The following is a 20,676-nucleotide window of genomic DNA, read 5'->3' as shown; positions in this document are numbered from 1 at the left end:
AGTGAGAATGAATCTAATGAAAACCTCAAACCCAGCTACTCCAAACTTGCTAAGATTGCTGTAAAACAACAAAAGGCTTTTGAAAAGGTTCAAAACATGCTTGACAAAATTGATGATATGTTGGGTGAAGAAATGGATCGCACTAAAACCTTGACTGGAAATCTTCAGAGGCTTCAGCCTAGGTTTGACAACCTTCAAGGTCATCATAACACTCTCTTATCTGATCATGAAAAGCTTTCATATGAATTTCTTCAAAGAAAGCAAGATCTTGAAAAGCTAAGAGTGGGTTATGAAGATCTTCAGAAGGAACGTGATTCATTACTTGCTCAACAAATCAGCGCTTCTCAGGAAGAATTTGTTCCTCCATGCTTGAAGTGCATTGAATGTGAATCTGCTAATTCTTCACCTGAATGTTCAAATGCTACTAATGTTTCAAATTCTTCACCTGCCTTTGCTATCCCTAATTCCTCATCTGAGGACATTGCTAGTATCACCGAAGATGCAGGGCTGAAGGAATTGTACATGACAGGCATGTACAAAAGTCTCAAAGGGCATCAGACTCTTTGTGATGTGCTTAAAAAGCAGATCCTCAACAGGAACCTAGGAAAGAGGGTATTTCCTTTGAGAGGAAACTCAATGCTGATGGTACATATTGGAAGCCTGAGCAATACCCCAAAACCTCATGGGTTGCTGCCAAGGTTGGAAAAAGCGGTAGGCGTAAGCGAGGCGGTTGGCCTTCGCCTAGTGCCTAGGCGGTGCTTAAGCGCCCTAGGCGCGGCCTAGGCGGTAATATAGCTTCTACTATTAGGGTTATTGGGGTTATTATATGTGTATTGATGTTAATTTAGGGTAGATAAATAAGTTAAATACCAGCTACTACCATTTGAGTGTGTCATGTTTGGCATTTTAGTGCAATATGGCATGATTTCTCGCTTGGGTAAACAATTTGTTTCTTACCCTGCCTAGACTTGCATTTATGCCCTAGGCGAGGTGTTTGGCCATCGCCTAGCACCTAGGCGTGCCTAAGCGCCTCCTAGGAACTGCCTTTTCCAACAAAGGTTGCTGCAAAGGGACCTCCAGTAGATCCATATAATTTATCTGGCTTTGCATGTGAATCTCCTCGTTCTGATGATGAGTCAATTGGCTCCAACTATAAACTGTTCAAAAATCAGAATGGTGAAATATTTGCTAGATATGTTGGCACTAACTGCAGGAACAGTCCTCCTATGAAGAAAATCTGGGTTCCCAAAAGGTGCCTTGAAAGTCTTCAGGTGAATGTCCTCAGGACACCACCTGTGAAGAATAGGAACCCCAGATCAAATTCTTCATATGGACCAAATTCCTCAAAAGGACCAAACTCCTCATATGAATATCATCGTGCTAACAACTCTGTTTCGCAGGGAAGAGCTAAGGGCTATGAATATGAGCATTATTCTTCTAATTATTATGTTCATAAGTCCTCGAAGAATTTCTCTACTTATTCATATGCTTATCCTAACCCCTCTTATGTGAAACGAAATGGACTGGCTTCTATGCCACCTTTCTCGTATGGAGCTCGCAGAGTGATGAACTCTTTGCCACCCCTTCAGATGTGGGTGGTGAAGAAAAAGAACTAATATCTTCTATAGGGTCAGGTCTCCAGACGAACGTAATCGTCTGAAAAATTTGCTGGAGACCTGAGAGTGCCTGAAAGGACGCAGGCTAATCATGAAGAAATGAACTTTCATTTCTCACGTCCTCATACTGCTTTATCTGTTCTCTTGCTTGATGAAATTGATATGATGAATTGATGTCATATTCTTCACTGATGAAGTATATGAGTTCGTAAGTTGCACTAATTCATCTGCAGGATGATCAACCAAAAGCCACTGAGTGGGTCCTCGATAGTGGATGTACAAATCACATGACTGGTGACAAGAATCTATTGATAGATGCTCCCTTATCACCATCGCATCTGAAGCATATCATCTTTGTTGACAAAGGCAAAAGTCAGGTATTGGGTCTAGGTAAGGCTGCGATCACAAAGGATCAACACATGGACAAAGTCATGCTTGTTGAGTCCTCATATGGTTGTTGTCTCAATGCTTTGCGATCTTGATATGGTTGTTGTCTTTGGCAAGTACCGTTGTGTTGTGCTTATGGAAGCTGACAATTCCAAAGTCTTCGAAGGCTTTAGGAGAGGAGACTTGTATATTTTTGATTTATCTACAGGAGCACAACCAGCCGTGTGTTTACTTGCAAAAGCTTTAGAAGGCTGGCTTTGGCATCGACGACTTGGTCGTGCAGGCATGAGGAATTTGCACACGCTTGCGAAGAAGAAGCATGTCATTGGCATTGAGAATGTCAAATTCCTCAAGGATCACTTATGCGGAGCCTGTGAAGCTGGAAAGATGAACAAGGCCAAGCATCCAGCGAAGACAATCATGACTACCACTCGACCATTTGAATTGCTTCATATGGATCTTTTTGGCCCTAATCATTATTCTGTTGTTACAAATGATGCATCTCTATATGGCTTTGTTATTGTTGATGATTACTCTCGTTACACATGGGTACACATTGTCACTTACAAACATGAAGTGCAGGAAGTCTTCAAACGATTTTCCTCGAGGGCTTCAACTAACTTTGGTGTGAAGATCAAGCACATCAGAAGTGACAATGGAACTTAGTTCAAGAATTCTAGTCTTGATGACTATCTTGATGAACTTGGTATCACTCATGAGTTATCTGCTCCTTATACTCCTCAGCAGAATGGCGTCGTGGAGCACAAGAACATAACTCTTGTTGAGATGGCTCGCACTATGCTTGATGAATACAAGACACCTCGTCGTTTCTGGATTGATGCAATTGATACTGCGTGCCACATCATCAACAGAGTATATCTTCACAAATTCTTCAGAAAGACTGTCTATGGACTCCTCACTGACAAGAAACCCAATGTAAGTTATTTCAGAGTCTTCGGTGCTAAATGTTGGATTGGAGATCCTCATCACAACTCAAAATTTGCACTGAAAGCATATGAAGGTTTCATGCTTGGTTACGGAAAGGACTTGCACACCTACAGAGTCTTCAACAACGTTCTTCACAAGGTTGTTGAAACTGTAGATGTGTTGTTCGATGAAACTAATGGCTCGCAAAGAGAGCACCTACCTTCTGTGATAGATGAACCAGCACCTGAGGAAACTTCAAGGCTACTGAGGATGTCATTCCTACTAAAGAATCTGCTGAAGAATTCATTCCAGAACATGAAGAACGTCGAGCTAATGCACCTGAAGAAAATACTGAAGAAAATGGTGCTGAAGAAAATGCTGATCAAATTCCTCAACGACAACCAGCTCATCCTCGCGTTGCAAAAGAAGTGCAAGTTGAAAAGATCATCAATGACATCAAAGCGCCAGGTCCTCTCACACGCTGAAAAGCTTCACATTTATCTAACTTTTGTGGGCACTATGCTTTTGTCTCTATCACAGAGCCCACTAAGATAGATGAAACATTTTTGGAGCCTGAGTGAATTCAGGCCATGCAAGAAGAATTACATCAGTTCGAGCTCAACAGCGTCTGTGAACTGGTCAAACGTCCAGATCCTCGTAAGCACAATATCATTGGCACAAAATGGATCTATCGCAACAAGCAAGACGAAAACGGCCTTGTGGTAAGGAATAAGGCACGGCTTGTAGCTCAAGGCTACACACAGGTTGAAGGAATTGATTTCGATGAAACTTTTGCACCTGTTGCTAGACTTGAGGCTATTCGCATATTACTTGCTTATGCTAACCATCATGATATCACTCTGTATCAAATGGATGTGAAAAGTGCATTCCTCAATGGTAAGCTTGAGGAAGAAGTATATGTTGCTCAACCCCCAGGTTTTGAAGATCCAAAGCATCCTGACAAAGTCTTCAGACTCAATAAGGCCCTCTATGGCCTCAAGCAGGCCCCACGCGCGTGGTATGATACTTTGAAGGAATTCCTTATGAAGAAAGGCTTCAAACCCGGTTCACTCAACCCTACTCTTTTCACTAAATCTTATGATGGTGAATTGTTTGCGTGCCAAATATATGTTGATGATATTATCTTTGGCTGTACTGACCAACATTATAGTGATGAATTTTCCTATATGATGAGTGAAGAATATCAAATGTCTATGATGGGAGAATTGAAATTCTTCTTAGGTCTTCAAATTCGTCAACAAAGAAATGGCATATTCATATCTCAGGAGAAATACCTCAAGGATGTACTGAGGAAATTTGGCATGCAAGATTGCAAAGGCGTCAAAATTCCTATGCCCACAAATGGTCATCTGTGCACTGATGAAAATGGTATCGACTTCGATCATAAGATATACCGCTCCATGATTGGTTCTTTATTGTACTTATGTGCATCTAGGCCAGATATTATGCTTAGTGTTTGCATGTGTGCCCGATTTCAAGCTACACCGAAGGAATCACACCATAAGGCTGTCAAGCATATTCTTCGATATCTAGCTCACACACCAACACTTGGATTATGGTACCCCAAGGGCTCGGCTTTTGATCTCATTGGATATTCTGACTCAGACTATGCTGGTGATCATGTGGACCGCAAGTCAACATCTGGTACATGTCATTTCCTCGGACGATCTTTGGTCTGTTGGTCCTCGAAGAAACAGAACTGCGTATCACTATCTACTGCTGAAGCTGAGTACATTGCCGCTGGTTCTTGTTGTGCTCAATTGCTATGGACGAAGCAAACTCTCAAGGACTATGACGTTAACATGAAGAATGTGCCTCTCTTCTGTGACAATGAGAGTGCATCAAGATTGCTCACAACCCAGTTCAGCACTCGAAGACAAAGCACATTCAGATTCGTCATCATTTTCTTTGTGATCATGTGTTGAAGGGCGACATTTCTATTGAGCATGTGAAGACTGAAGAACAGCTAGCCAATATCTTCACTAAGCCCTTGGATGAGAAGAGATTTAGCAAGTTGCGGTGTGAGCTAAATATCTTAGAATCTTCGAATGTTCTTTGAAGAGGACACTCATGCTAACACTTATGCAAAATTGATGACTTAGATGTGCAACACATGAAGAAACGTTTTTCTTCAGTCGATGAAGAATAACACTCTAAGTGTGAAGAAATTAACGAAGAATTTGATTCTCAGAACCCTATGACAATTGTACGCGGTGTCTGAAATCATCATTCTTATACGGTGGGTCACGCCACCACCAAAAGTTGAAAATCCTCAATTTGAGTTTTTTTTGTGTTGAAATTCCTCAGTTGTTCAAATTCTTCAACTTTGCTTAGTCTTCACTGTTTCCGTCGGTTTTCTTGATTGGCTATATATATATGAGTTTATGTCCTCTACAACATTCACTTATGGCTATTTCTTCAAGTTGGTTTTTCTGCTAAGTGAATGTGATCGGACCCTTCCACCTCTATGCTATACTCAACCCAATCTGTTCACAAATTCTTCATGTGCGTTCTATTTGAAACTCGTTCAAAATATTCACTGTGTCCTTGTCAGCTGAAGAAATTGCGAACGAAACTTTAAAACCTATCTTATCTAAATTTTCGGCGTTGCCGCTCAAACCTTTCCGCATCCCACGATATACTTATCTATTCACCCACGATCGCACATGATCTCCACTTCTCAATACGTGGGTGACACATGTCAAGCGAATGAGAAGGGTAAGGGGCACGTTCGTCCAAATTCTTCGGGCGAACAGTTTTTCACTGTGGCTATAAATACCCCCCTTCCCTTCCTCACTTCCTTTACTCCGCTCAACCTCTCTCTAGCTTGAGCTTCTCAAACCCTAGCGCCGCCGCTACATCATCATCGCCGGTGAGGAAAAGCTTCACTGCCTCGACCTCATCGCCATCGTACTCGCGCCGGCCGCGGAAATCTTCACTCTGCCGCCGCCGTAGCTGTCTTCCTCTGCCAAGTTAGGGTGTGGAAGATCTGCACTGACGAACTTCACATCTCCACATTCCAGTTCGTCGTGTTCTTCGTCCAGGGTAATTAAAAGTTACTTTTACTGCCCTCTTTTATTCAAATGATTTCTACAAAATCCTCAAAGGTGTTTTTCTTCATATCTTCACACACTAAAACACCTCACATGTCATCTGTTCTTGATTCGTTTCTCTAAGCTATGTTTTTCTTCAAGATTCCTCAAATCTGTGGATTTTTGATCTATACATCTCTGGAACCTAAGACAAAGAACGCTTAGTGAAATTCTTCAAGACTCATCTGGTCAAATTCCTCAAACTTGTTCTATATAAAAACCTTCTGAGAACGCATATGACCTCTCCAAATTCCTCGCAACTATACTCTGTTCACAGGTACTCATGTCAGCTGCTGAATCACTAGGTTCTCATCAACTTAACTCATTTGCAGCGTTCCTCGAAGAAAAGTTGCATACCTCTTCAGAGAATTCAATTGTTCAAATTCCTCAACTGAAGAAAATGGCTGATGGTAAGAAGCCATAGAAAGGAGGAAAGAGGCCTGAGGTCAACACTGCCTTTGAAATACCTGAGGACATCTATGCTGGGTACTGCACACCCCCTGAGGAAGATAAAAATCAGCGCAAGGTGCGCATTCAAAAGATGGAGAGGAGATGGGCAAGAGAGTGGAGGGAGTACAGATATGTCACTCCCAAATATATGAAGAAATTTGCACTAAATCCTCCATGCCCAAGACCTCCACTGGCACATGGTCAAATAGCTGATCCCACCAGCTTCAAGTGTGGTGAGGATTATCCTGATGAATGGACCAAGCGCCAGGCCAAGTTGGCCAAACAAGCAAAAGATGCAGTGAGTAAATTCAACGAAGACTCTGCTGCCGCTGTTGCTGTTGACGCCTCTGTAAAGCCGAAGAAGGCCATGCCTAAGAAGCCTTCTCACAAGCCCGGTGCTTCACCAGCAATGCCCTCATGGCCAAGTTCCTCAGCTATGCCCTCACGGCCAGATTCCTCAAAGCCCTCACGGCCAATTCCTCACGCTGCTCCTGCTTCTACAAAATCCTCAGCTCCTCCGCTGAAGTCTTCGGCTGCTCCGACGAAATCCTCAGTGCTTGTGCATCTCGCCATGTGCCAAAGGACCACAGGCATATCTATTGCCTCAGGAGCCTCTGCAAGTTCCTCAGCTGCTCCAAGTTCCTCAGCTGCTCCCACTCTTCTGAAGAAGAAGAAGGCCACAGATGGACGAGGTCCTTGACCAAGTCCTCACAAGAAACAAGTTGCTTTCCAAGTGCCCTCTGATGATGATGAAGCTGGTGATGAAGAACTTGCTGAAATCATCAGGGACAGGCAACTCAGGGCTGCTAGAGCCAAAGGCAGTAATGTGCCATTAATGCTAGATCCGAAGTTGATCCTAGACTTCATTGACTTGTGGCACAAGGACCCCAATACACCTCTACCTAAGCTGAACCTCACTCCTGGTCAAAGTCATGTACTGACTCACTTCATTGATGAAGAAAATGGAAATTTAAACAAGGAAGGAGGGTCAAGAAAGCGCAGTACAAGAAAGAGCGCTTTCTGAAGCAAAACATTCTGAAGCTTTCACCTGAAGAACTTGTTGCTCTTCAATCTGAAATCAAGAAACTGAGTGATGAATTTGATCGCTACTATGCTGATTGGCTAGGAGCCAAAGTCGGATTTGTAAAGATAACTAAACAGTTCACTTCCAATGTTGCAGCCCCAACGCAACAGGAAATTCCTCAGGCTGAAGCATCTGTTCAATCAACTGAAGAAAATACCAGCACCACTGATGACAATCAGGTTGCTGAAGATAATGTGAGTTCCAGGGCTGATGACTGCATTCCAGCCGCTGATGAAATTGCCAGGGCATCCACTAGTGGTGCGCCTGAAGAAAATGAAGAAGTCAGGGCAATTGCATCAGTTGTACCTGAAGAAATTCAACTCAATTCCTCTGCTCCTGTGCCTGCGCCTTCACCAACTCCGATCCTTCCATCTGCATCAGATGTGAAGAAGACCAAGGCTGCAGAGCATGCAGCGGTGAAGAAAAGGAACGCATCAACTGCATCAGATTCTTCAGCTCAGAAGAAGACGAAGCCATTGACTAGCTCATTTGCAAACCCCATTGATGTTGTTCCTATCTCAACCATGCCATCAAAGGACCTTGTTCCTTTTGATGAAGAATATGTGATTCCAAGTGAATCTGATAAAGAGAATCCCTCTGCTGCTTCATCAAAGTAGATGAATGAAGAAATTGAAGTGGATACAATCCCTTCAACACCAGTTGTCTCCTCGCCTATGCCTCAGTTTACTGCTGAAGAGACCGGCGTTGAAGAAATGGGAGATGAAGATGTGGACATTGGTTGTACCACACCCATGATAAGTGATGAATTTTGGGAAAGTCAGCACCCCAACTCTCCACTCTTCACACCATTGCAACAAATTCCTCAGTCCCCAGTAACTACTGTACAAATGGGATCTGATGAACCACATGCCACACCGTCTGTCCATGAAGAAATTCCAGCCACTAGTGCTGAAGATCATGCAGATGAAGAATTGAAGTCCCAGGCTGCCACTGAAACAGTACCTGAAATTCCCCAGCCTGTGGAACCTGAGATCGAGATCCCGGAGGTTGTGATCCAATTGACTGACACTCCTCACCCCAAGCCAAAGGATCCATTCTACCATGTAGATGATTTCTTCGGCGAGCACGTGTTCTTCACTAAGTAAAATCCTTATGACTCTGCTCGTCTAAGGAGGAAGCGTTTCTAGACTACAAGCCAGGCCAACTTCTATTCTTCACTACTTTTCAACAAAGACAAAATCTTCTACCATGAGCGTATTCCTCACGTGGACATGGAATCATTACCTTGCCTCTCTCCTGTGCTCAATGTTCTTCATGATGCAGGCCTCCTCAACTTTTGCTCTGACATTGTTGATTGGAATGAAGAGCTTATTCTTCAGTTCTATGCTACATTGCACATCACAGGTGATCCTAAAGATATCAACACCTGGGTCTTGGACTAGATGACCGAAAATACTCACTATAAGGCACTAGCATCTGAATTGCTTCACGCCCTGCCCATCAGTCCACCCAGTGAAGGAGCTTGCTGCCTGTATCATGAACCAGAACTCACAGCCCATTAGATGCAAGTGTTAATGAAGCCTTTGAAGCCCGGTTAAGCCCCAAGGACCAAATTCCTTGTGAAGGATTTACTCTATGTGCCCAGAACTGTCTATCGTATTCTGACGAGGACAATGAGTCCCATCAAAGGCCACAACTCATCTGATGAGGAAATAGTTGGCATCATGAAGAATCTGCTATTCAACATCATTCATAGCATTCCTATCAACTATCATGATTTCTTCATGAGGACTCTGGCAAATGCTGCACTTTCTCTGTTTGAGCTGAAACCTTATGCTCCTTGGATTATGAGATTCCTCAGGACAAGGTCTTCACTCAACTAAAAGGCTGATTTTCATAATCACCTTAGCTATCTGCCCCTGATTGAAGTCCTCAAGCAGGCTTTTACTTCAACTGATGAAAAGGGCAAGGCTCCTGCAGTCATTGATGAAGGCACTCGTCCATTGGATGGTCAGTTTCGCAAAGCTGCATCTTATTCCACCAATGATGACTCTGCCACACATGACTCTGCTGCCAATGCACCTAAGTCTACTCCTCAAGCCACTGCTCCCCGTGTGATGACTGATCGTGAGCTTCTGCTTAGTCTTTGCCAGAAGGTGGATCGAAACCATAAATGGGTTAAGCATCAGTTTGGTTCATTTCTTCACAACATGATTGCTACACACAATGCAGTGAAGAAAAACCATTACTACCTCCATGAAGTCTTCGGTCGCACCTGGGCCATTCTATCACATCTGTATGGTGAAGATCTCAAGAAAATGGGTCTCAAGGAAGATTTTGACTGGTCTGCACCTCCACCGAAGAAATTCAAGAAGGTAAAGGTTCCTTCTTTGGTGTCCAGCTCATATTCTTCATCACGCGATACCGACGAGTACGAAGACTTGGACGACACTGCGGTAGGCCCTTCAACGACAAACGACCCCAACAACGCTGGCGCTCCTTCATCAACTTGATATTCTTCAGGGGCGTTAGTCCTCATTTTCGATCCTTTTGGTCATTCGATGACAAAGGGGGAGAATTTTGAGTTAGTCTTCAAGCGGGACTGTCTATATGGGCGTTTTTTTGCTAAGTTACAACTCCCGTTCTTCTGAAACTTTATTGGATCGAGTTGTAAACTTAAACCCGATGGTGCTCTGATACTTTTGATGTTTTTTTTGCATGCTTATTCCTCATATATGTTAATGCATGCATGCTGAATTACATCAGTCACCATATTTCATCATGCATTTCAAATTCCTCATTATGATATGTCAAATGCGTGTATGAATTACAACATATAGGGGAGATCTCCATGATTCTACTCTTCAAGTGTGCAATGCTTTAAAAGCAAATTCCTCATCATGCACATCTTCAGGGGGAGTTCTTCTATATCTTGCAATCAAATTCCTCAATATCAGTATTTACACTTCATATGTTTATCCCCGTTGAAAACTTAACCTATATTGTCATCAATCACCAAAAAGGGGGAGATTGTAAGTGCATCTAGTGCCCCTTAGTGATTTTGGTGCATTGAAGACTTATAGGTTAAGGGACTAATGTGTTTTTGAGTGTACACAGGTCTATAAGTCTATGAGGAGTTTGATATTTACAGAGAAAGTCGACCCCTAAAAATGAAGTTCTTCGACTCAAGACTTTGGATTTCTGAAGACTTTCTGAAGACTTTGAAAGTGAAGAAATTGGTGCAATCCTGAAGACTTGGTATTCATTCCAGGAACATGAAGCATGAAGACTTTTGTTTTTGTAGTTTCATTTTATCTTTCTTGAGTCATAGGAAACACCGTACTCTTAAAGGGGGTCGAGGAAATACTAAGGAAAAATTCCCATGTGATGCTCAACTCAAAATCCTACACCTACCAATCCCTTCGAGTGAAGCCATTGGAAATCTCATATAGTTCAGTCATATTCTTCAGTGACAGAGATGAAGTTCTTCTAGTCTCTGAGGAATTTGTTCTGACTGAGGAGTTAGGAATTCGCCAGTGCGGATTGCCTACACAGTGAGGAACATGATAGCCCTGAGGAATTTGATACTAAAATTTCCAACCGTTGTTGTGCCTTGTGCCATCTGTCCCAAAATATCTACCCACCTAACGGTCATATCATTGAAGGGCATTTATGTCTTATCATGTCGGGCTGCTCCCTAGGCTATAAATAGCCGCCCCCCTACAACCACTAGTTGGTTGGCTGCTCCGAGAGAAACTGACACTTGTCATTTGAGAGCATCCCATCCTCCGAGGACTTTGAGCGAAAATCATCAAGTGAGGAAAACCCAAACACCTACAAACCCCAAGTGATTGAGCATCACTGAAGAGATTGATCCTGTGTGGATCCGACGCTTGTTACCTTTGAAGACTGTGCTTCTTCTAGACGGTTAGGCGTAAAGGTCTAGATCATCCAAGAGGAATTGTGGATCACCGAGTGACCAAGTTTGTGAAGGTTCGGGAGTCACCTGAAGACTTACCACGAGTGATTGGGAAAGGTCTGAGTGACCTTAGCTCAAGGAGAATACGGTGAAAACTGTGTGTCCGGGACTGTGTGTCCTTAGGTTTAAATACCTAACCGCTCCAACCAGACGTACAACTGAGACAGCAGTAGGAACTGGTCTACCAAATCATTGTCTTCACCAAGCTCACTGGTTCTATTTCCTCAACTCTTTCATTTCCTCATAACTGTGTTGAGTGCTTGTTCGTATCTGTGTTTGAAGACTTTGACTGAAGACTTTCTCAATTTCCTCAGTTCAATTTCTTCAGTCTGTTTGTCTTCATCCTGTGTTATCCTGTGTTTACGCTGTCTGTACTCTGTGCTTGTCTTCATTTCATCATGATGACTATGCTTGTGCTCTGTTATGTTTACTTTTGAGTACTTATTCTGCTGCTAGTAGTTCTTCGCTAAGGAATTTCCTCACCTGTAAATTCCTCAGTGAAAAATTCATAAAAATCACCTATTCACCCCCCCCCCCTCTAGTCGATATAACGCACTTTCAGTTAGAGCCCAACGCCTCGCACACACGCGCATGCGTGTATGAGAGAAGCACACATCGCTCGGCCCCGACCACCCACCGTAACCGGGAACACCCCGATATTTTCCTAGCCCTCGCTTCTACCACGGTTTTTTCCGTCATGGACGGCCCAAAGAATGTCATGCAACTGCGTCTCCGGCCCGCCCAGGACGAAAAGCCCATTTTCTGTCATGATTTTTTGTCATAGAAGTAGGAGCCCACCACATCTATGATGATACCGGGTTTTGTCATAATTATTATCATAGAAGTGTCATAAGTATGACAGGAAAAAAAATTATTCGTCCCAAAATGTCACGGATGTGTCTTTTTTTGTAGTGCATTATCTCTTCTTCCACATCGCCACCTCACACAAACCCTGGCGCCTCCGCTAGCTCGAGTCGGCATCGGAGACGAAGCGCTTAACTGTCGTGACTTCTTCGACGCCGTCCTCACGCCAGCCGTGGACCTCGTCCTCTCCGCCGCCGCCGTAGGTGTCTTCCGTCGCCAAGTTAGGGCACGGGAGATTGAACTGCTCGGCTTCAAAGCTCTGCCTCGTCTAGCAGTTCTTCAGCGGTAAATAAAACTCTCTTTCTACTGTCTTTTGATCCATCAAATCCATCCACTTTGACCAAAAGTAGTTTCTACACTTCCAAAATCTGGATCTGTCTTTATCTGCATCTCATATTATGCTTAGGGTATTCACTTATGCTTCATAACTAGTTAGATTCCTCACTTGTACTTATTCATGGATTCATACAAATCTGGAACCAACTCTCTTCAAATAAGTGAATGTCTTCGCACTATGAGGTCAATGTCTTCAAATCGATTTATCTTCAAAATCTTCTGAGAATGCATATGACATCTTCCCCTTCCCTCGCACCTTAATGTTGTCACAGGTACATGTCCGTGGGAGAATCCCTTGGTTCTCATAATCTGCATTCATTTGCGGAGTTCTTACAGCATCACATACACCCCCCTGAAGCCAGCTCTTGTCTAACCAGCAAAAGGAAGCCATTCACTATTCTGAAGCCAATCGGTCTGAATATAATGGCCACGGATAAATCTGTTAGGAAAGGTGGCAGACGGCGCAGAGGCAACACAGCTCTAGATCTGCCTCCGAATCTGTACGAATTGTACAAATCTAATCCTGAAGAAAGTTACAATCAGTGCAAGACCCAAATCCAATGGATTCGAAGATATTGGGCTGAAGAGTGGTTCAAGTATAACTTCGTGACCCCTGAAGATGCAAAGAAGAATGCTATCAAGCGCCCATGGGGAGATATCCTATATAGGAATCTACAGCCAAAGTCGAAGCCTGAAGCCATTGCCCATGGCCTCTACCCATGCATGGTCCAAGGACTGAAGCCTGAGGATGCTGACCCATCATCCTTGTTATGGTGTCGCGAAGACAATTTTTTCAAGCGCAACTATCAGTTTGCCAAGGAGTCAGCTACCAAGAACAAGAAGGAGCTAGGACTTAACTTCAACCCTGGTCCACCTGCTCCAAGGGCTGATGGCACGCGCGATGCCAATCCAAATGTCATCGGCCCCTTCGCCAACTTTGATGGCCTCCTCTCTCACATCGCTGCTCAAAGGGCTACGGTGGATCAATCTGTTGATGACGCAGATTCTAAAGATGCGCTAGCGCCATCGAAGCAAATGAAGAAGTCAAAGGCTTCAAAGCCCTCTGCCACACCAAAAGCTTCGAATGTGAAGCCATTAACCACTGCACCTCTTGAAGCCAGTGTGCAATCTGAAGATTTGTCTCGTGTCTCCAAGAAGGTTGAGAAGTCCAAGAAAACCAAGAAGCCCAAGAAGATTTCTGGGCATCAACTGACTCCTACTGCCGTTCTGCGCAATGAAGAAGACACCATTGATCTTCCCAGTGATGAAGATCTTGGTGATGATGCACTTGAGCAGCTGATCAAGAGCAAGCAAGAGGTGGAGATATTCAATGATCTGCCCCTCTTTGATGTTGACATTCTGAACAACTTCATTGATGACTGGTTCGATGACCAGAGCATCAATATTGATGATCTTCAGTTGCCTGTGGACATCAGCGTCACCTTCCATGGAGCCATTGCCAATGAACTGGCCCTGGCTCAGAAAATCGTCAAGCTAAAAAAACAAGATTGACTATGAGAAGGCACATTTCAAGAAGAACATGGCCAAGCTCAGCGTGGCAGATGTTCAAATCTTCAAAGAGATGATGCATAATCTCAAAGAAGAGTTTCACAAGAAGAGGGAAGAAGCCAAAGGCTCACGAGAACGCATGAAGTATTTTGCAGAGAAATGTGTTCAAGCCCACAATGAAGCAGAAAAGCGCAAAGCTCTTGGGCGTCCTGGCATCAATCCCAGGATGGCTGCCAAGCAAAAGAAGAAGTCTGATGTGGCCCAAACTGAAGCATAAAGGCAGGAAGAACCTCGCATTGTCTTCCCTGCCAGCATGACAGGCTCGAAGCCTAAGGTCACCTCAGCAGCTTCAGAGCTGAAAAAGACAAGGGCAGCTGAAGTCGAACCAGGAAACACAAGCACAAGGATGCTCCTGATGATGCCCCATCCAAGAAGAAATTGAAGACAAAGTCTTCAAAGAAAGAGCGTGTTGCGGACTCTGATCCCCTTATTATTGAGCCCATTTCTGTTGCACTTCCAGCTTCAAACAACCAAGAGCGTTGTCTGGTGATCCATGAGCCTCCTTCCATAGAGGCTCCTAAAGATGAAGAAGTTCCAGTTGTTGACCCCATCACAGCTAAAGACATTGGTCGTGATGACAATGTTGAAGATGATGTAGTCCTTCCTCAACTATAGCCCCAGTCAGTATCATCGCCTGATCCCACGAGCAATGAACTTATCAGCATTGGTCGTCCATTGACGCCAATTGCTCAGGATGACTCATGGGTCGAGCACCCTCAGCAAGACACCCCCGTCCATGATGAAACACCCAGAACTCCACCACCTCAAGTCACCACTCTGGTGCTTGACGACGACAACTACATGGTGTAGACCACTCCTTCACCAAAGGCGTCGCCCGCATTTCACAGGCTTCGCAAAGGCCCCAGGCCACAGGTCACTATGTCGAGCATTCTGGAAGGGGAAGTGCACCAAAGCTCGGTAGCATGTCAAGTGTTTCCTGAAGCCACCCCTACTGTGAATGTCTCTGAGTCAGAAGCCAAAGATGTTGAAGACATTTCAGCTGCAACAATCGATGAAGATCATCGAGAAATAAGAGAAGAAGAAAGAGTTGCCACACCCCCTGCTACTGATCAAGTCATTCTCGAGGAGAATGTGATCATGCCCGACCCTCCTGTTATTGCACGAACGGAGGTTGAAAACACTGAGGCTGCCACAAACAACACTGCTGAAGCCAATGACACTGTCATGGCTGAAGACAATGTGGTGCCTGAAGCTCATGAGGAGCCCGAAGCCAATGTGGAAGTTGAAGCCACTGTTCCTCCAAGGCCTCACACCATTGAACATGCCTATGATCATGGTTAGCTTTTCACAGTTAGATGGCCTATCATGGTTCCACCCCCTGCTCCCGGACCGCAATATGGTTATCATGTGGAGCAGACACCATAAGTTCAGAAGCCCAAGCCACAGTTGCCAAGGCTATCAGGTGTTGCCACTACAATGGGTTCTTTCAATGTGCACAGCTTCAAGGCACACAACACCTTCTTTGACAGTGCCAAGAATCCCTACTCGAAGCCCAAGATCTCATCTGATCGTTTTTGGAGCCATCGGCAGCGCAGCTACTACTCCTGCATTCTGTACAATCAAGAGCGGATCTTTCCACACATGCGTCTTGATTATGAAGCTATTGCTGGGTTTCCCTGTCTTGAAGAAGCACTTGACTGCTTCAGGGATGTTGGTCTTCTACCATTTGTGACAGACAAAGAGCACTAGAATGAAGAGCTTCTGCTGCAGTTCTATGCTACACTTCATATTCGCGGCTACAACAGGGATCCGAAGACATCATTGAGCTTACTTCCCTGCCCACTCCAGGTGAGTTCTACGAGCTTAGTTGTCAGCGTCATTGAAATGAACTGCAGAGTATCTGATACGTCCATTTTGCATCATGATTTCATATCGATATTTATTGCATTATGGGTTGTTATTACACATTATGTCACAATACTTATGCCTATTCTCTCTTATTTTACAGGGTTTACATAAAGAGGGAGAATGCTGGCAGCTGGGATTCTGGGCTGGAAAAGGAGCAAATATTATAGACCTATTCTACACAGCTCCAAAAGTCCTGAAACTTCACAGAAGTTATTTTCAGAATATATAAAAATACTGAGCGCAAGAAGTACCAGAGGGGGCCACTCACCAGCCACGAGGGTGGGGGCGCGCCCTACCCCCTAGGTGTGCCCTCTACCTCGTGGGCCCCCTGGTGGCCCTTCGATGCCCATCTTCTGCTATATGGAGTCTTTCGTTGAGAAAAAACCATAAGCAAGCTTTCGGGACGAGACTCCGCTGCCACGAGGCGGAACCTTGGCGGAACCAATCTAGGGCTCTGGCAGAGCCGTTCTGCCGGGGAAACTTCCCTCCGGGAGGGGGAAATCATCGCCATCATCATCACCAACGCTCCTCTCATCGGGAGGGGGCCAATCTCCATCAACATCCTCACCAGCACCATCTCCTCTCAAACCCTAGTTCATCTCTTGTATCAAATTCTTGTCTCTAAGTCTGGGATTGGTACATGTAGGTTGCTAGTAGTGCTGATTACTCCTCGTAGTTGATGCTAGTTGGTTTATTTGGTGGAAGATCATATGTTCAGATAATATATGCATATTAATACCCCTCTGATTATGAACATGAATATGCTTTGTGAGTAGTTATGTTTGTTCCTGAGGACATGGGAGAAGTCTTGCTATTAGTAGTTATGTGAATTTGGTATTCGTTCAATATTTTGATGAGATGTATGGTGTCTCTCCTCTAGTGGTGTTATGTGAACGTCGACTACATGACACTTCACCATTATTTGGGCCTAGAGGAAGGCATTGGGAAGTAATAAGTAGATGATGGGTTGCTAGAGTGACAGAAGCTTAAACCCTAGTTTACGCGTTGCTTCATAAGGGGCCGATTTGGATCCATATGTCTCATGCTATGGTTAGGTTTACCTTAATACTTCTTTTGTAGTTGCAAATGCTTGCAATAGGAGTTAATCATAAGTGGGATGCTTGTCCAAGTAAGGACAGCACCCAAGCACCGGTCCACCCACATATCAAATTATCAAAGTACCGAACGTGAATCATATGAATGTGATGAAAACTAGCTTGACGATAATCCCCATGTGTCCTCGGGAGCGCTTTTTCTCTATATAAAAGTTTGTCCAGGCTTGTCCTTTGCTACAAAAAGGATTGGGCCACCTTGCTGCACTTTATTTACTTTTGTTACTTGTTGCTCGTTACAAATTATCTATTACCTATAATTTCAGTGCTTGCAAAGAATACCTTGCTGAAAACCGCTTATCATTTCCTTCTGCTCCTCGTTGGGTTCGACACTCTTACTTATCGAAAGGACTACGATAGATCCCCTATACTTGTGGGTCATCAAGACTCTTTTCTGGCGCCGTTGCCGGGGAGTGAAGCGCCTTTGGTAGGTGGAATTTGGTAAGGAAAAATTTTATATAGTGTGCTGAAATTTACTGTCACTTGTCACTATGGAAAGTAATCCTTTGAGGGGCTTGTTCGGGGTATCTTCACCCCGACCAGTAGAGAAAAGAGTTGCTCCTCAACCTACTGAACCTACTAAACCTACTAAACCTACTGAAAATGAAAATGTCTACTTTGAAATTCCTTCGGGTATGATAGAAAAACTTCTAGCTAATCCTTTTGCAGGAGATGGAATATTACATCCTGATGAGCACCTAATATATGTGGATGAAGTTTGTGGATTATTTAAGCTTGCAGGTATGCCCGATGATGTTATCAAGAAGAAGGTCTTCCCTTTATCTTTGGAGGGAGATGCATTGACATGGTATAGGCTATGTGATGATATGGGATCTTGGAACTACAAACGATTGAAATTGGAATTTCATCAGAAGTTTTATCCTATGCATCTTGTTCATTGTGATCGTAATTATATATATAATTTTTGGCCTCGCGAAGGAGAAAGCATCGCTCAAGCTTGGGGGAGGCTTAAATCAATGTTATATTCATGCCCCAATCATGAGCTCTCAAGATAAATGATTATCCAAAAAATTTATGCTCGGCTTTCTGATAACAATCGAAACCATGCTCAATACTTCTTTTGTTGGCTCTTTTATGATGAAGACTATTGAATTCAAATGGGATTTATTGGAAAGAATTAAACGCAACTCTGAAGATTGGGATCTCGACGAAGGTAAGGAGTTAGGTATGACACCTAAGTTTGATTGTGTTAAATATTTTATGGGTACCGATGTTTTCCATAAATTTAGCACTAAATATGGACTTGACTCTGAGATAGTAGCTTCTTTCTGTGAATCTTTTGCTACTCATGTTGATGTCCCTAAGGAGAAGTGGTTTAAATATAATCCTCCCATTGAAGTAAAAGTAGTTGCACCTATTAAAGTTGAAGAAAATACTATCACTTATAATGATCCTATTGTTGCTACTGCTTATGTTGAGAAACCACCTTTTTCTGTTAGGATAAAAGGTCATGCTAAAGCTTCAACTGTGGTTCGTAAAAGCAATATTAGAACCTATACACCTCCTGAGCAAGTTAAAGTTGAACCTAATATTGCTATCGTTAAGGATCTCTTGGCCGATAATATTGATGGGCATGTTATTTATTTCTGTGATGAAACTACTAGAATTGCTAAATCTTGTGCTAAAGATAAACATAGACCTGTGGTAGGCATGCCTGTTATTTCTGTTAAAATAGGAGATCATTGTTATCATGGATTGTGTGATATGGGTGCTAGTGCTAATGCAATACCTATTGACTTATACAAAGAAATTATGCATGATATTGCACCTGCTGAGTTAGAAGATATTGATGTCACAATTAAACTTGCCAATGGAGATACTATTTCACCAATTGGGATTGTTAGGGATGTTGAAGTATTGTGTGGGAAAACTAAATATCCTATTGATTTTCTTGTTCTTGGTTCCCCACAAGATAGCTTTTGTCCCATTATATTTGGTAGACCCTTCTTAAACACTGTTAATGCTAGGATAGACTGCGAAAAGGATGTTGTTACTATTGGTTTAGGTGATATGTCTCATGAGTTCAACTTTTCTAAATTTCATAGACAACACCGTGAAGAGGAATTGCCTAGTAAAGATGAAATTATTGGTCTTGCTTCTATTGCCGTACCTCCTAGTGATCCTTTAGAACAATATTTGCTAGACCATGAAAATGATGTGTTTATGAATGAAAGAAGGGAAATTGATGAAGTGTTCTTTACACAGGGACCTATTCTGAAACACAACTTGCCTGTTGAAATCTTAGGGGATCCTCCTCCACCCAAGTGTGATCCCATGTTTGAGCTTAAACCATTGCCTGATACTCTTAAATATGCTTATCTTGATGAAAAGAAGATATATCCTGTTATTATTAGTGCTAACCTTTCAGAGAAGGAGGAAGAAAAATAATTGAAAACTCTGAAGAAGCACCATGCTGCTGTTGGATATACTCTTGATGATCTTAAGGGCATTAGTCCCCCTCTATGCCAACACAAAATAAATTTGGAGAAAGATGCCAAACCAGTTATTGATCACCAACGACGGCTGAATCCTAAGATGAAATAAGTGGTAAGAAAAGAAATACTAAAGCTCCTTGAGGCAGGTATAATTTATCCCGTTGCTGATAGTCAGTGGGTAAGTCTTGTCCAATGTGTTCCTAAGAAGGGAGGTACTACTGTCGTTCCCAATGATAAAGATGAATTGATTCTGCAAAGAATTATTACAGGTATAGGATGGTAATTGATTTCTGCAAATTAAATAAGGCTACTAAAAAAGATCATTACCCCTTACCTTTCATTGATCAAATGCTAGAAAGATTATCCAAACATACACATTTTTGCTTTCTAGATGGTTATTCTGGTTTCTCTCAAATACCTGTGTCAGCTGATGATCAATCAAAGACCACTTTTACTTGCCCTTTCGGTACTTTTGCTTATAGATGTATGCCTTTTGGTTTATGTAATGCACCTGCTACCTTTCAAAGATGCATGATGGCTATATTCTCTGACTTTTGTGAAAAGATTTGTGAGGTTTTCATGGATGATTTCTCCGTTTATGGATCCTCTTTTGATGATTGCTTAAGCAACCTTGATTGAGTTTTGAATAGATGTGAAGAAACTAACCTTGTCTTGAATTGGGAGAAGTGCCACTTTATGGTTAATGAAGGTATTGTCTTGGGGCATAAAATTTCTGAAAGGGGCATTGAAGTTGATAAAGGTAAAGTTGATGCTATTGAAAATATGTCGTGTCCCAATGACATCAAAGGTATAAGAAGTTTCCTTGGTCATGGCGGCTTTTATAGGAGGTTCATTAAGGACTTCTCAAAAATTTCTCGGCCTCTGACTAATTTATTACAAAAAGATACACCATTCGTCTTTGGTAATGATTGTGTAGAAGCATTTGAAATACT

This window comes from Triticum dicoccoides, chromosome 2A (genome assembly GCF_002162155.2).
Source record: "Triticum dicoccoides isolate Atlit2015 ecotype Zavitan chromosome 2A, WEW_v2.0, whole genome shotgun sequence".
NCBI classification, from domain to species: domain Eukaryota; kingdom Viridiplantae; phylum Streptophyta; class Magnoliopsida; order Poales; family Poaceae; genus Triticum; species Triticum dicoccoides.
This window is presented reverse-complemented; position numbering follows the sequence as displayed.